This window comes from Oncorhynchus clarkii, chromosome 26 (genome assembly GCF_045791955.1).
Source record: "Oncorhynchus clarkii lewisi isolate Uvic-CL-2024 chromosome 26, UVic_Ocla_1.0, whole genome shotgun sequence".
NCBI lineage: Eukaryota > Metazoa > Chordata > Actinopteri > Salmoniformes > Salmonidae > Oncorhynchus > Oncorhynchus clarkii.
Genome location: NC_092172.1, coordinates 47,875,963 through 47,890,962, shown reverse-complemented (window position 1 = coordinate 47,890,962; position 15,000 = coordinate 47,875,963). Strand labels below are relative to the sequence as shown.

Below are 15,000 nucleotides of genomic sequence, written 5' to 3'. Positions count from 1 at the left end.
ATGTGGTCTCTACAGAATCAGATCAGACGAAGGCCAGATGGGATGCTATGTTAACACCTACAACATGTGGTCTCTACAGAATCAGATCAGACGAAGGCCAGATGGGATGGTATGTTAACACCTACAACATGTGTCCTCTACAGAATCAGATCAGACCGAGGCCAGATGGGACGGTATGTTAACACCTACAACATGTGGTCTCTACAGAATCAGATCAGACGAAGGCCAGATTGGACGGTATGTTAACACCTACAACATGTGGTCTCTACAGAATCAGATCAGACGAAGGCCCGATTGGACGGTATGTTAACACCTACAACATGTGGTCTCTACAGAATCAGATCAGACGAAGGCCAGATTGGACGGTATGTTAACACCTACAACATGTGGTCTCTACAGAATCAGATCAGACGAAGGCCAGATGGGACCGTATGTTAACACCTACAACATGTGGTTTCTACTGAATCAGATCTTATGATGGCCAGATGGGACGGTATGTTAACACCTACAACATGTGGTCTCTACTGAATCAGATCAGACGAAGGCCAGATGGGATGGTATGTTAACACCTACAACATGTGTCCTCTACAGAATCAGATCAGACCGAGGCCAGATGGGACGGTATGTTAACACCTACAACATGTGGTCTCTACAGAATCAGATCAGACGAAGGCCAGATGGGATGCTATGTTAACACCTACAACATGTGGTCTCTACAGAATCAGATCAGACGAAGGCCAGATGGGATGCTATGTTAACACCTACAACATGTGGTCTCTACTGAATCAGATCAGACGAAGGCCAGATTGGACGGTATGTTAACACCTACAACATGTGGTCTCTACTGAATCAGATCAGACGAAGGCCAGATTGGACGGTATGTTAACACCTACAACATGTGGTCTCTACTGAATCAGATCAGACGAAGGCCAGATTGGACTGTATGTTAACACCTACAACATGTGGTCTCTACAGAATCAGATCAGACGAAGGCCAGATTGGACGGTATGTTAACACCTACAACATGTGGTCTCTACAGAATCAGATCAGACGAAGGCCAGATTGGACGGTATGTTTAAAACCTACATGTGGTCTCTACAGAATCAGATCAGACGAAGGCCAGATTGGACTGTATGTTAACACCTACAACATGTGGTCTCTACAGAATCAGATCAGACGAAGGCCAGATGGGATGCTATGTTAACACCTACAACATGTGGTCTCTACAGAATCAGATCAGACGAAGGCCCGATTGGACTGTATGTTAACACCTACAACATGTGGTCTCTACAGAATCAGATCAGACGAAGGCCAGATTGGACTGTATGTTATTTCCGTATCAGAAGATATTGTCAAGAGGATTTTCATGTATTATTATAATATTACATTTCTAATGTCTGTTGCGGTGAAAACACTGTCTCTTTAAATACCGTAAATGACCACGGTGCAGTCAGAAGGTGACGGTGTGTGTGAAGGGTTAACTCATTTTGTCCTACAGAATGTTCAGACATTTCTTCCTGCTAGGCTACCGATCTATTCATAGTGTAGTGGCACTGCAGCAGTGTGAGCTGAGCCTGACAACTCTGGGTTTTTTACGTCATACACTTTCACAGACAACTAAACACATCGAAAGACCATTCGCTGTTGTACACACCTGTGTTCACTGCATACGGGTAGCCTATGGTAGCCTATGGTAGCATATGGTAGCCTATGGTAGCCTATGGTAGCCTATGGTAGCCTATGGTGGCATATGGTAGCCTATGGTAGCCTATGGTAGCCTATGGCAGCCTATGGCAGCCTTTGGTAGCCTATGGGAAATAATTTGCTGCACTTGATTTAGTACTATGTCCCCTGTACAATGCAACCAGTAGAACAGCACCAGAAGTCACTCTGAGCTAAATCAAGCGCTCCTCAAATTACATCCAATACTTGGATGTATTGACCCAGCTCTGGGCTTTTATCCTCACATACAACAGAGCCGAGAAAGGACACCAAGAGGACGAGGGAATTAAGTCAACGGTCATTCAGTGGCTGTGTACCATAGTTGCAACCTTCACTCTTAGAAAAAAAGGGTTCCAAAAGGGTTCTTTGGATGTTTACATAGGAGAACCCTGTTTGGTTCCAGGTACATCCATTTTTGGTTCCAGACAGAACTATTTTGGGTTCCATGTAGAACCCTCTGTGTAAAGGGTTCTACATGGAACTCAAAAAAGGTTCTGTCTTGAACCAAAAAGGGTTCTTCAAAGGGTTCTCCGATGGGGACAGCCGAAGAACCCTTTTAGGTTCTAGATATCACCTTTTTCTTTAAGAGTGTGTATTCCCTATAGAGCACTGCTTATGTCTAATAGGGAACAGGGGGGACAGGGGGGACAGGGGGGACAGGGGAGACAGGGGGACAGGGGGTCCGTAGGGGACAGGGGGGACAGGGGGGACAGGGGGGACAGGGGAGACAGGGGGGACAGGGGAGACAGGGGGCCCGTAGGGGACAGGGGAGACAGGGGGGACAGGGGGGACAGGGGAGACAGGGGAGACAGGGGGGACAGGGGGGACAGGGGGACAGGGGGTCCGTAGGGGACAGGGGGGACAGGGGGGACAGGGGAGACAGGGGGCCCGTAGGGGACAGGGGGGACAGGGGAGACAGGGGGGACAGGGGAGACAGGGGGGACAGGGGGGACAGGGGAGACAGGGGGACAGGGGGTCCGTAGGGGACAGGGGGGACAGGGGGGACAGGGGAGACAGGGGGCCCGTAGGGGACAGGGGGGACAGGGGGGACAGGGGAGACAGGGGAGACAGGGGGACAGGGGGTCCGTAGGGGACAGGGGGGACAGGGGGGACAGGGGAGACAGGGGGCCCGTAGGGGACAGGGGGGACAGGGGGGACAGGGGAGACAGGGGGGACAGGGGAGACAGGGGGACAGGGGGTCCGTAGGGGACAGGGGGGACAGGGGGGACAGGGGAGACAGGGGGGACAGGGGAGACAGGGGGACAGGGGGTCCGTAGGGGACAGGGGGACAGGGGGGACAGGGGAGACAGGGGGCCCGTAGGGGACAGGGGGGACAGGGGAGACAGGGGGGACAGGGGAGACAGGGGGGACAGGGGGAACAGGGGAGACAGGGGAGACAGGGGAGACAGGGGGACAGGGGGTCCGTAGGGGACAGGGGGGACAGGGGGGACAGGGGAGACAGGGGGCCCGTAGGGGACAGGGGGGACAGGGGAGACAGGGGGGACAGGGGGTCCGTAGGGGACAGGGGGGACAGGGGGGACAGGGGAGACAGGGGGTCCGTAGGGGACAGGGGGGACAGGGGGTCCGTAGGGGACAGGGGGGACAGGGGGGACAGGGGAGACAGGGGGGACAGGGGGTCCGTAGGGGACAGGGGGGACAGGGGGCCCGTAGGGGACAGGGAGCCCGTAGGGGGCCCGTAGGGGGCAGGGGGGACAGGGGGGACAGGGGAGACAGGGGGCCCGTAGGGGACAGGGGGTCCGTAGGGGACAGGGTGCCCGTAGGGGACAGGGGGCCCGTAGGGGACAGGGGGGACAGGGGGCCCGTAGGGGACAGGGGGGACAGGGGGCCCGTAGGGGACAGGGGGCCCGTAGGGGACAGGGGGGACAGGGGGTCCGTAGGGGGCAGGGGGGACAGGGGGCCCGTAGGGGACAGTGGGGCCCGTAGGGGACAGGGGGCCCATAGGGGACAGGGGGGACAGGGGGCCCGTAGGGGACAGGGGGGACAGGGGGGACAGGGGGCCCGTAGGGGACAGGGGGGACAGGGAGCCCGTAGGGGACAGGGGGGACAGGGGGGACAGGGGGCCCGTAGGGGACAGGGGGCCCGTAGGGGACAGGGGGGACAGGGGAGACAGGGGGCCTGTAGGGGACAGGGGGCCCGTAGGGGACAGGGGGTCCGTAGGGGACAGGGGGGACATGGGGCCCGTAGGGGACAGGGGGCCCGTAGGGGACAGGGGGGACAGGGGGCCCGTAGGGGACAGGGGGGACAGGGGGCCCGTAGGGGACAGGGGGCCCGTAGGGGACAGTGGGGACAGGGGGCCCGTAGGGGACAGGGGGCCCGTAGGGGACAGGGGGGACAGGGGGCCCGTAGGGGACAGGGGGCCTGTAGGGGACAGAGGGCCATTTGGGGCACAGACAGTGACTGTGACTCCATGTGTTTTTCCTCTACTGTCAGACAGTGAGGTAAAGTAATACTCCACTTCCTCATTCATAGTGTAGCTGTGTGATTAAACATAGACACACATCTCTAAAGATAGAAGGAAGCCATCTTGAGGAGGAGTGACTGTCTGCCAGCTGCCTCTAGAGGAGGAGTGACTGCCTGCCAGCTGCCTCTAGAGGAGGAGTGACTGTCTGCCAGCTGCCTCTAGAGGAGGAGTGACTGCCTGTCAGCTGCCTCTAGAGGAGGAGTGACTGTCTGCCAGCTGCCTCTAGAGGAGGAGTGACTGCCTGCCAGCTGCCTCTAGAGGACGAGCGACTGCCTGTCAGCTGCCTCTAGAGGAGGAGAGACTGCCTGTCAGCTGCCTCTAGAGGAGGAGTGACTGTCTGCCAGCTGCCTCTAGAGGAGAAGTGACTGCCTGTCAGCTGCCTCTAGAGGAGGAGTGACTGCCTGCCAGCTGCCTCTGGAGGAGGAGTGACTGCCTGCCAGCTACCTCTAGAGGAGGAGTGACTGTCTGCCAGCTGCCTCTAGAGGAGGAGTGACTGTCTGCCTGCTGCCTCTAGAGGAGGAGTGACTGCCTGTCTGCTGCCTCTAGAGGAGGAGTGACTGCCTACCAGCTGCCTCTAGAGGAGGAGTGACTGTCTGCCAGCTGCCTCTAGAGGAGGAGTGACTGTCTGCCAGCTGCCTCTAGAGGAGGAGTGACTGTCTGCCAGCTGCCTCTAGAGGAGGAGTGACTGCCTGCCAGCTGCCTCTAGAGGACGAGCGACTGCCTGTCAGCTGCCTCTAGAGGAGGAGAGACTGCCTGTCAGCTGCCTCTAGAGGAGGAGTGACTGTCTGCCAGCTGCCTCTAGAGGAGAAGTGACTGCCTGTCAGCTGCCTCTAGAGGAGGAGTGACTGCCTGCCAGCTGCCTCTGGAGGAGGAGTGACTGCCTGCCAGCTACCTCTAGAGGAGGAGTGACTGTCTGCCAGCTGCCTCTAGAGGAGGAGTGACTGTCTGCCTGCTGCCTCTAGAGGAGGAGTGACTGCCTGTCTGCTGCCTCTAGAGGAGGAGTGACTGCCTACCAGCTGCCTCTAGAGGAGGAGTGACTGTCTGCCAGCTGCCTCTAGAGGAGGAGTGACTGTCTGCCAGCTGCCTCTAGAGGAGGAGTGACTGTCTGCCAGCTGCCTCTAGAGGAGGAGTGACTGCCTGTCAACTCCTCAGCTGCCCCTTTAAAACAGGGCTTTAATCTACATCATATCGCTGAGTCTACCTTTAAAACAGGGCTTTAACCTACATCATATCGCTGAGTCTACCTTTAAAACAGGGCTTTAACCTACATCATATCGCTGAGTCTACCTTTAAAACAGGGCTTTCATCTACATCATATCGCTGAGTCTACCTTTAAACAGGGCTTTCATCTACATCATATCGCTGAGTCTACCTTTAAAACAGGGCTTTAATCTACATCATATCGCTGAGTCTACCTTTAAAACAGGGCTTTAACCTACATCATATCGCTGAGTCTACCTTTAAACAGGGCTTTCATCTACATCATATCGCTGAGTCTACCTTTAAAACAGGGCTTTAATCTACGTCATATCGCTGAGTCTACCTTTAAACAGGGCTTTAATCTACATCATATCGCTGAGTCTACCTTTAAAACAGGGCTTTAATCTACATCATGTCGCTGAGTCTACCTTTAAACAGGGCTTTAACCTACATCATATCGCTGAGTCTACCTTTAAAACAGGGCTTTAATCTACATCATATCGCTGAGTCTACCTTTAAAACAGGGCTTTAACCTACATCATATCGCTGAGTCTACCATTAAACAGGGCTTTAATCTACATCATATCGCTGAGTCTACCTTTAAAACAGGGCTTTAACCTACATCATATCGCTGAGTCTACCTTTAAAACAGGGCTTTAATCTACATCATATCGCTGAGTCTACCTTTAAACAGGGCTTTAATCTACATCATATCGCTGAGTCTACCTTTAAACAGGGCTTTAATCTACATCATATCGCTGAGTCTACCTTTAAACAGGGCTTTAATCATGTCAACTCCATTCGCTGTCATGTAAACAGAACAACCCCATTCACTGTCATGTCAACAGAACAACCCCATTCACTGTCATGTCAACAGAACAACCCCATTCACTGTCATGTCAACAGAAGAACCCCATTCACTGTCATGTCAACAGAACAACCCCATTCACTGTCATGTCAACAGAAGAACCCCATTCACTGTCATGTCAACAGAAAAAACCCATTCACTGTCATGTCAACAAAACAACCCCATTCACTGTCATGTCAACAGAACAACCCCATTCACATTCATGTCAACAGAACAACCCCATTCTCTAGACTACCTGCCGCCCCGCCCCTCCACTCTAACCACTAGTCCACCTGCCGCCCCTCCACTCTAACCACTAGTCTACCTACCGCCCCTCCACTCTAACCACTAGTCTACCTGCCGCCCCCCCACTCTAACCACTAGGCTACCTGCCTCCCCTCCACTCTAACCACTAGTCTACCTGCCGCCCCTCCACTCTAACCACTAGTCTACCTGCCGCCCCTCCACTCTAACCACTAGTCTACCCTGCCGCCCCTCCTCTCTAACCACTTGTCTACCTGCCGCCCCTCCACTCTAACCACTAGTCTACCTGCCGCCCCTCCACTCTAACCACTAGTCTACCTGCCACCCCTCCACACTAACCACTAGTCTACCTGCCGCCCCTCCACTCTAACCACTAGTCTACCTGCCACCCCTCCACTCTAACCACTAGACCACCTGTCACCCCTCCACTCTAACCACTAGTCTACCTGCCGCCCCTCCACTCTAACCACAAGACTACCTGCCGCCCCTCCACCCCTCCACTCTAACCACTAGTCTACCTGCCGCCCCTCCACTCTAACCACTAGACTACCTGCCGCCCCTCCACCCCTCCACTCTAACCACTAGTCTACTTGCCACCCCTCCACTCTAACCACTAGTCTACCTGCCGCCCCTCCACTCTAACCACTAGACTACCTGCCGCCCCTCCACCCCTCCACTCTAACCACTAGTCTACCTGCCGCCCCTCCACTCTAACCACTAGACTACCTGCCGCCCCTCCACCCCTCCACTCTAACCACTAGTCTACTTGCCACCCCTCCACTCTAACCACTAGTCTACCTGCCGCCCCTCCACTCTAACCACTAGACTACCTGCCGCCCCTCCACTCTAACCACTAGTCTACCTGCCGCCCCTCCACTCTAACCACTAGACTACCTGCCGCCCCTCCACCCCTCCACTCTAACCACTAGTCTACCTGCCACCCCTCCACTCTAACCACTAGTCTACCTGCCGCCCCTCCACTCTAACCACTAGACTACCTGCCGCCCCTCCACCCCTCCACTCTAACCACTAGTCTACCTGCCGCCCCTCCACTCTAACCACTAGACTACCTGCCGCCCCTCCACCCCTCCACTCTAACCACTAGTCTACCTGCCGCCCCTCCACTCTAACCACTAGTCTACCTGCCGCCCCTCCACTCTAACCACTAGGCTACTTGCCACCCCTCCACTCTAACCACTAGTCTACCTGCCGCCCCTCCACCCCTCCACTCTAACCACTAGACTACCTGCCGCCCCTCCACTCTAACCACTAGTCTACCTGCCGCCCCTCCACTCTAACCACTAGACTACCTGCCGCCCCTCCACCCCTCCACTCTAACCACTAGTCTACCTGCCGCCCCTCCACTCTAACCACTAGTCTACCTGCCGCCCCTCCACTCTAACCACTAGTCTACCTGCCGCCCCTCCACTCTAACCACTAGTCTACCTGCCGCCCCTCCACTCTAACCACTAGTCTACCTGCCGCCCCTCCACTCTAACCACTAGTCTACCTGATCGTAATACTGTACCTTCCTAATTCTTCTCCGATCTCGTAGAAATCCTCCACAGTCTGCTGCTTGAACAGGGCCATGCCTGCAGTCATAGACGGGGACGATGCCGTGGTTATAACGTGTAAATATATGGGTTCTCTATTCCGTCCATTATAGAAGTAAACCCTGTGTAAAAGAAGATAACTATATGTCTGATGGTTCAGCAGGTGAAGTGTCGTGTTTGCTTGGCAGTTGTACAACAACAAACACGGCGACGAGCAACAACATGGCCAACATCACAGAATCAGAGAAACATTTAGCCTACATACAACAAAAAAAACGTGTCTTCCTTTTAAAATCATCATTACAATATATTAATTATGAGAAGAACGTTATAATTAAGCAATAAGGAGGTGGCCCATATACCACGGCTAACGGCTGTTTGGTACGACCAACGCAATAAGAGGTGCCTTGTCGCTATTATAAACTGGTTACCAACATAATTAGAGGAGTAAAAATAAACGTTTTATCATACCCGTGGTATACGGTCATGGCAGTCAGCCAATCAGCATTCAGGGCTGGAACCACCCAGTTTATAACTAGTGTTATTCCATACTATTACTCCTAGACTGTTGGTCAACTCTTATTAGCAACTTATTGTAGACACATTTGATTAGACTTTCTGCATTACCAAACATCAAGGGCAATGTGCGACGCAGCACCTTAGATGACGCATTCAGATTACCATTACAATAAAGTTAAATAGATAGAAATATAGAGACATTTTAAAAAGATCTTACCATATTGAAATGACCGTCAAAAAGCGTGTCCACAAACTTCTTCGTTCACTCTCGTTTCTTTTCAAAGTTTACCGAGCACCGTGTAGACGGCGTTTCCCTACTGACCACGCGCGCTCTCAGGTTCACACTAAATGTCACTTGTTACCACGCGATAGAGCTACCTTCCCTGGGTCTATTTTCAAAGTTACAAATACACGTCTGTGTGTGTGTGTGTGTGTGTTCTCTTCCACTGCTTACAACATACAACGACTGGACAAAACATTAGGAACACCGGCTCCTTCCATGACATAGACTGACCAGGTGAATCCAGGTGAAAGATATGACCCCCTATTGATGTCACTTGTTAAATCCACTTCAAATCAGTGTAGATGAAGGGGAGGAGACGGGTTAAAGAAGGATTTTTAAGTCTTGAGACAAATTGAGACATGGATTGTGTATGTGTGACATTCAGAGGGTGAATGGAAAAGACAAAATATTGAGGTGCCTTTGAACAGGGTACGGTAGTAGGTGTCAGGAACACTGGTTTGTGTCAAGAACTGCAACGCTGCTGGGTTTTTCACTCTCAACAGTTTCCCTTTGTGTATCAAGAATGGTCCACCAACCAAAGGACATCCAGGCAACTGGACACAACTGTGGGAAGCATTGGAGTCAACATGGGCCAGAATCCCTGTGGAACGCTTTCGACACCTTGTAGAGACCCTGACCCCGATGATTTGAGGCTGTTATGAGGACAAAAAGGGGGTGAAAAATGTGACACTCTGTGTATGTAGTATGGTATTCTATAGTAAGGAGTATTGAAAAGCCCTGCCATGATGTGTAGTGCAGTAACTATACCACAAGAGGGCACAACAGCACTAGAACATTAACACAGACACCTTCACCTTGTTATCATACTGCATCAGGTATCGGCTTCTAATGGAAGGAATTGAGATTCAGAAAGTCAAAGTGCTGATATTACAGGATAGAGAGACAGAGAGAGAGAGAGGAAGAGAGGAAGAGACAGAGAGAGAGAGGAAGAGAGGAAGAGACAGAGAGAGAGACACACAGAGAAAGAGAGAGGAAGAGAGGAAGAGACAGAGAGAGAGAGGAAGAGAGGAAGAGACAGAGAGAGAGAGAGACACAGAGAGAGAGAGAGAGAGAGGAAGAGAGGAAGAGACAGAGAGAGAGAGAAGAGAGGAAGAGACAGAGAGACACACAGAGAGAGAGAGAGAGATAGAGATAGAGAGAGAGAGAGAGGAAGAGAATACCTGACCACTGTGACTAACCCAAACTTAAGGAAAGCTTTGACTATGTACAGACTCAGTGAGCATAGCCTTGCTATTGAGAAAGGCCGCCGTAGGCAGACATGGCTCTCAAGATAAGACAGGCTATGTGCTCACTGCCCACAAAATGAGGTGGAAACTGAGCTGCACTTCCTAACCTCCTGCCCAATGTATGACCATATTAGAGAGACATATTTCCCTCAGATTACACAGATCCACAAAGAATTTGAAAACAAACCCAATTTTGATAAACTCCCATATCTACTGGGTGAAATATCACAGTGTGACATCAAAGCAGCAAGATGTGTGACCTGTTGCCACAAGAAAAGGTCAACCAGTGAAGGACAAACACCATTGTAAATACAACCCATATTTATGCTTATTTATTTTCCCTTTTGTACTTTAACTATTTGCACATCATTACAACACTGTATAAAGACATAATATCACATTTGAAATGTCTTTATTATTTTGGAACTTTTGGGAGTATAATGTTTACTGTTAATTTATATAATTTTTTAAACTTTAGTTTATTATCTACCTCACTTGCTTTGGCAATGTTAACATATGTTTCCCATGACAATAAAGCCCTTAAATTTAATAAAAATGTAATTGACAGATAGGTCCAGGTAGTGGATCAGGAGAGGACCGATGGGTTCAGGTAGTGGATCAGGAGAGGACCGATGGGTTCAGGTAGTGGATCAGGAGAGGACCGATGACAGATGGGTTCAGGTAGTGGATCAGGAGAGGACCGATGGGTCCAGGTAGTGGATCAGGAGAGGACCGATGACAGATGGGTTCAGGTAGTGGATCAGGAGAGGACCGATGGGTTCAGGTAGTGGATCAGGAGAGGACCGATGACAGATGGGTTCAGGTAGTGGATCAGGAGAGGACCGATGACAGATGGGTTCAGGTAGTGGATCAGGAGAGGACCGATGACAGATGGGTTCAGGTAGTGGATCAGGAGAGGACCGATGACAGATGGGTTCAGGTAGTGGATCAGGAGAGGACCGATGGGTTCAGGTAGTGGATCAGGAGAGGACCGATGGGTCCAGGTAGTGGATCAGGAGAGGACCGATGACATATGGGTTCAGGTAGTGGATCAGGAGAGGACCGATGGGTTCAGGTAGTGGATCAGGAGAGGACCGATGGGTCCAGGTAGTGGATCAGGAGAGGACCGATGGGTTCAGGTAGTGGATCAGGAGAGGACAGATGGGTTCAGGTAGTGGATCAAGAGAGGACCGATGACAGATGGGTTCAGGTAGTGGATCAGGAGAGGACCGATGACAGATGGGTTCAGGTAGTGGATCAGGAGAGGACCGATGACAGATGAGTTCAGGTAGTGGATCAGGAGAGGACCGATGGGTTCAGGTAGTGGATCAGGAGAGGACCGATGACCGATGGGTTCAGGTAGTGGATCAGGAGAGGGCAGATGGGTTCAGGTAGTGGATCAGGAGAGGACCAATGGGTTCAGGTAGTGGATCAGGAGAGGACCGATGGGTTCAGGTAGTGGATCAGGAGAGGACCGATGACAGATGGGTTCAGGTAGTGGATCAGGAGAGGACCGATGACAGATGGGTTCAGGTAGCGGATCAGGAGAGGACCGATGACAGATGAGTTCAGGTAGTGGATCAGGAGAGGACCGATGGGTTCAGGTAGTGGATCAGGAGAGGACCGATGACCGATGGGTTCAGGTAGTGGATCAGGAGAGGGCAGATGGGTTCAGGTAGTGGATCAGGAGAGGACCAATGGGTTCAGGTAGTGGATCAGGAGAGGACCGATGGGTTCAGGTAGTGGATCAGGAGAGGACTGACCGATGGGTTCAGGTAGTGGATCAGGAGAGGACCGATGACAGATGGGTTCAGGTAGTGGATCAGGAGTGGACCGATGGGTTCAGGTAGTGGATCAGGAGAGGACCGATGGGTTCAGGTAGTGGATCAGGAGAGGACAGTTGGGTTCAGGTAGTGGATCAGGAGAGGACCGATGGGTTCAGGTAGTGGATCAGGAGAGGACTGACCGATGGGTTCAGGTAGTGGATCAGGAGAGGACCAATGGGTTCAGGTAGTGGATCAGGAGAGGACCGATGGGTTCAGGTAGTGGATCAGGAGAGGACAGATGGGTTCAGGTAGTGGCTCAGGAGAGGACCGATGGGTTCAGGTAGTGGATCAGGAGAGGACCGATGGGTTCAGGTAGTGGATCAGGAGAGGACCGATGACAGATGGGTTCAGGTAGTGGATCAGGAGAGGACCGATGACAGATGGGTTCAGGTAGTGGATCAGGAGAGGACCGATGACAGATGGGTTCAGGTAGTGGATCAGGAGAGGACCGATGGGTTCAGGTAGTGGATCAGGAGAGGACTGATGGCAGATGTGGTGGAAATGACAGAGAACAGATAATAGAAGATAATCAACCAATGGGATCAGATTCTGTACTATGGGTGAAGAGAATCAACCAATGGTATCAGATTCTGTACTCTGGGTGATGAGAATCAACCAATGGGATCAGATTCTGTACTCTGGGTGAAGAGAATCAACCAATGGTATCAGATTCTGTACTCTGGGTGATGAGAACCAACCAATGGGATCAGATTCTGTACTCTGGGTGATGAGAATCAACCAATGGGATCAGATTCTGTACTCTGGGTGAAGAGAATCAACCAATGGGATCAGATTCTGTACTCTGGGTGATGAGAATCAACCAATGGTATCAGATTCTGTACTCTGGGTGATGAGAATCAACCAATGGTATCAGATTCTGTACTCTGGGTGAGGAGAATCAACCAATGGTATCAGATTCTGTACTCTGGGTGATGATAATCAACCATTGGTATCAGATTCTGTACTCTGGGTGACGAGAATCAACCAATGGGATCAGATTCTGTACTCTGGGTGAAGAGAATCAACCAATGGTATCAGATTCTGTACTCTGGGTGAAGATAATCAACCAATGGTATCAGATTCTGTACTCTGGGTGATGAGAATCAACCAATGGTATCAGATTCTGTACTCTGGGTGATGAGAATCAACCAATGGGATCAGATTCTGTACTCTGGGTGAGGAGAATCAACCAATGGGATCAGATTCTGTACTCTGGGTGATGAGAATCAACCAATGGTATCAGATTCTGTACTCTGGGTGATGAGAATCAACCAATGGTATCAGATTCTGTACTCTGGGTGATGATAATCAACCAATGGGATCAGATTCTGTACTCTGGGTGAAGAGAATCAACCAATGGGATCAGATTCTGTACTCTGGGTGATGAGAACCAACCAATGGGATCAGATTCTGTACTCTGTGTGATGAGAATCAACCAATGGGATCATATTCTGTACTCTGTGTGATGAGAACCAACCAATGGTATCAGATTCTGTACTCTGTGTGATGAGAACCAACCAATGGGATCAGATTCTGTACTCTGTGTGATGAGAACCAACCAATGGGATCAGATTCTGTACTCTGTGTGATGAGAACCAACCAATGGGATCAGATTCTGTACTCTGGGTGATGAGAACCAACCAATGGGATCAGATTCTGTACTCTGTGTAAATGTAATTACAGCGTCAGGTATTGATATTGATGCTGGGAAGACTGGAGTGTCCCTGATATTATGGGAATGATATATCACATCATCTATCCAGCAGAGATCACAGTGAAAACATCACACTGTTTGTCAGCTTGGTTTCAGACTTATTTTCTTATTTTACACCAATCTGAGTTCATCTGTTTATTTGTAGACAGACAGACAGACAGACAGACAGACAGACAGACAGACAGACAGACAGACAGACAGACAGACAGACAGGGGTTATTTAACAGGGAGACAGACAGACAGACAGACAGACAGACAGACAGACAGACAGACAGGGGTTATTTAACAGGGAGACAGACAGACAGACAGACAGACAGACAGGGGTTATTTAACAGGGAGACAGACAGACAGACAGGGGTTATTTAACAGGGAGACAGACAGACAGACAGACAGACAGACAGACAGACAGACAACAGACAGACAGGGGTTATTTAACAGACAGACAGACAGACAGGGGTTATTTAAGACAGACAGACAGACAGACAGGGGTTATTTAACAGGGAGACAGACAGACAGACAGACAGACAGACAGACAGACAGACAGGGGTTATTTAACAGATAGACAGACAGACAGACAGACAGACAGACAGGGGTTATTTAACAGACAGACAGACAGACAGACAGACAGACAGACAGACAGGGGTTATTTAACAGGGAGACAGACAGACAGGGGTTATTTAACAGGGAGACAGACAGACATACAGGGGTTATTTAACAGGGAGACAGACAGGGGTTATTTAACAGGGAGACAGACAGACAGACAGACAGACAGACAGACAGACAGACAGACAGACAGACAGGGGTTATTTAACAGGGAGACAGACAGACAGGGGTTATTTAACAGGGAGACAGACAGACAGACATACAGGGGTTATTTAACAGGGAGACAGACAGGGGTTATTTAACAAACAGACAGACAGACAGACAGACAGGGGTTATTTAACAGGGAGACAGACAGACAGGGGTTATTTAACAGACAGACAGACAGACAGACAGACCAGGGTTATTTAACAGGACAGACAGACAGACAGACAGACAGACAGACAGACAGACAGGGGTTATTTAACAGGGAGACAGACAGACAGACAGGTGTTATTTAACAGGGAGACAGACAGACAGACAGACAGACAGACAGACAGGGGTTATTTAACAGGGAGACAGACAGACAGACAGACAGACAGGGGTTATTTAACAGGGAGACAGACAGACAGGGGTTATTTAACAGGGAGACAGACAGACAGGGGTTATTTATCAGGGAGACAGACAGGGGTTATTTAACAGACAGACAGACAGGGGTTATTTAACAGGGAGACAGACAGACAGGGATTATTTAACAGGGAGAC

At 50.9% G+C, this 15,000-nt stretch overlaps 1 pseudogene; it reads right to left on the bottom strand.

The window, feature by feature from the left end:
* The window catches only part of LOC139384850 (death-associated protein kinase 3-like), a 50,783-nt pseudogene extending 42,607 nt beyond the window's left edge, over nt 1-8,176 (bottom strand).
* Nucleotides 8,177-15,000: the final 6,824 nt, after the last annotated feature.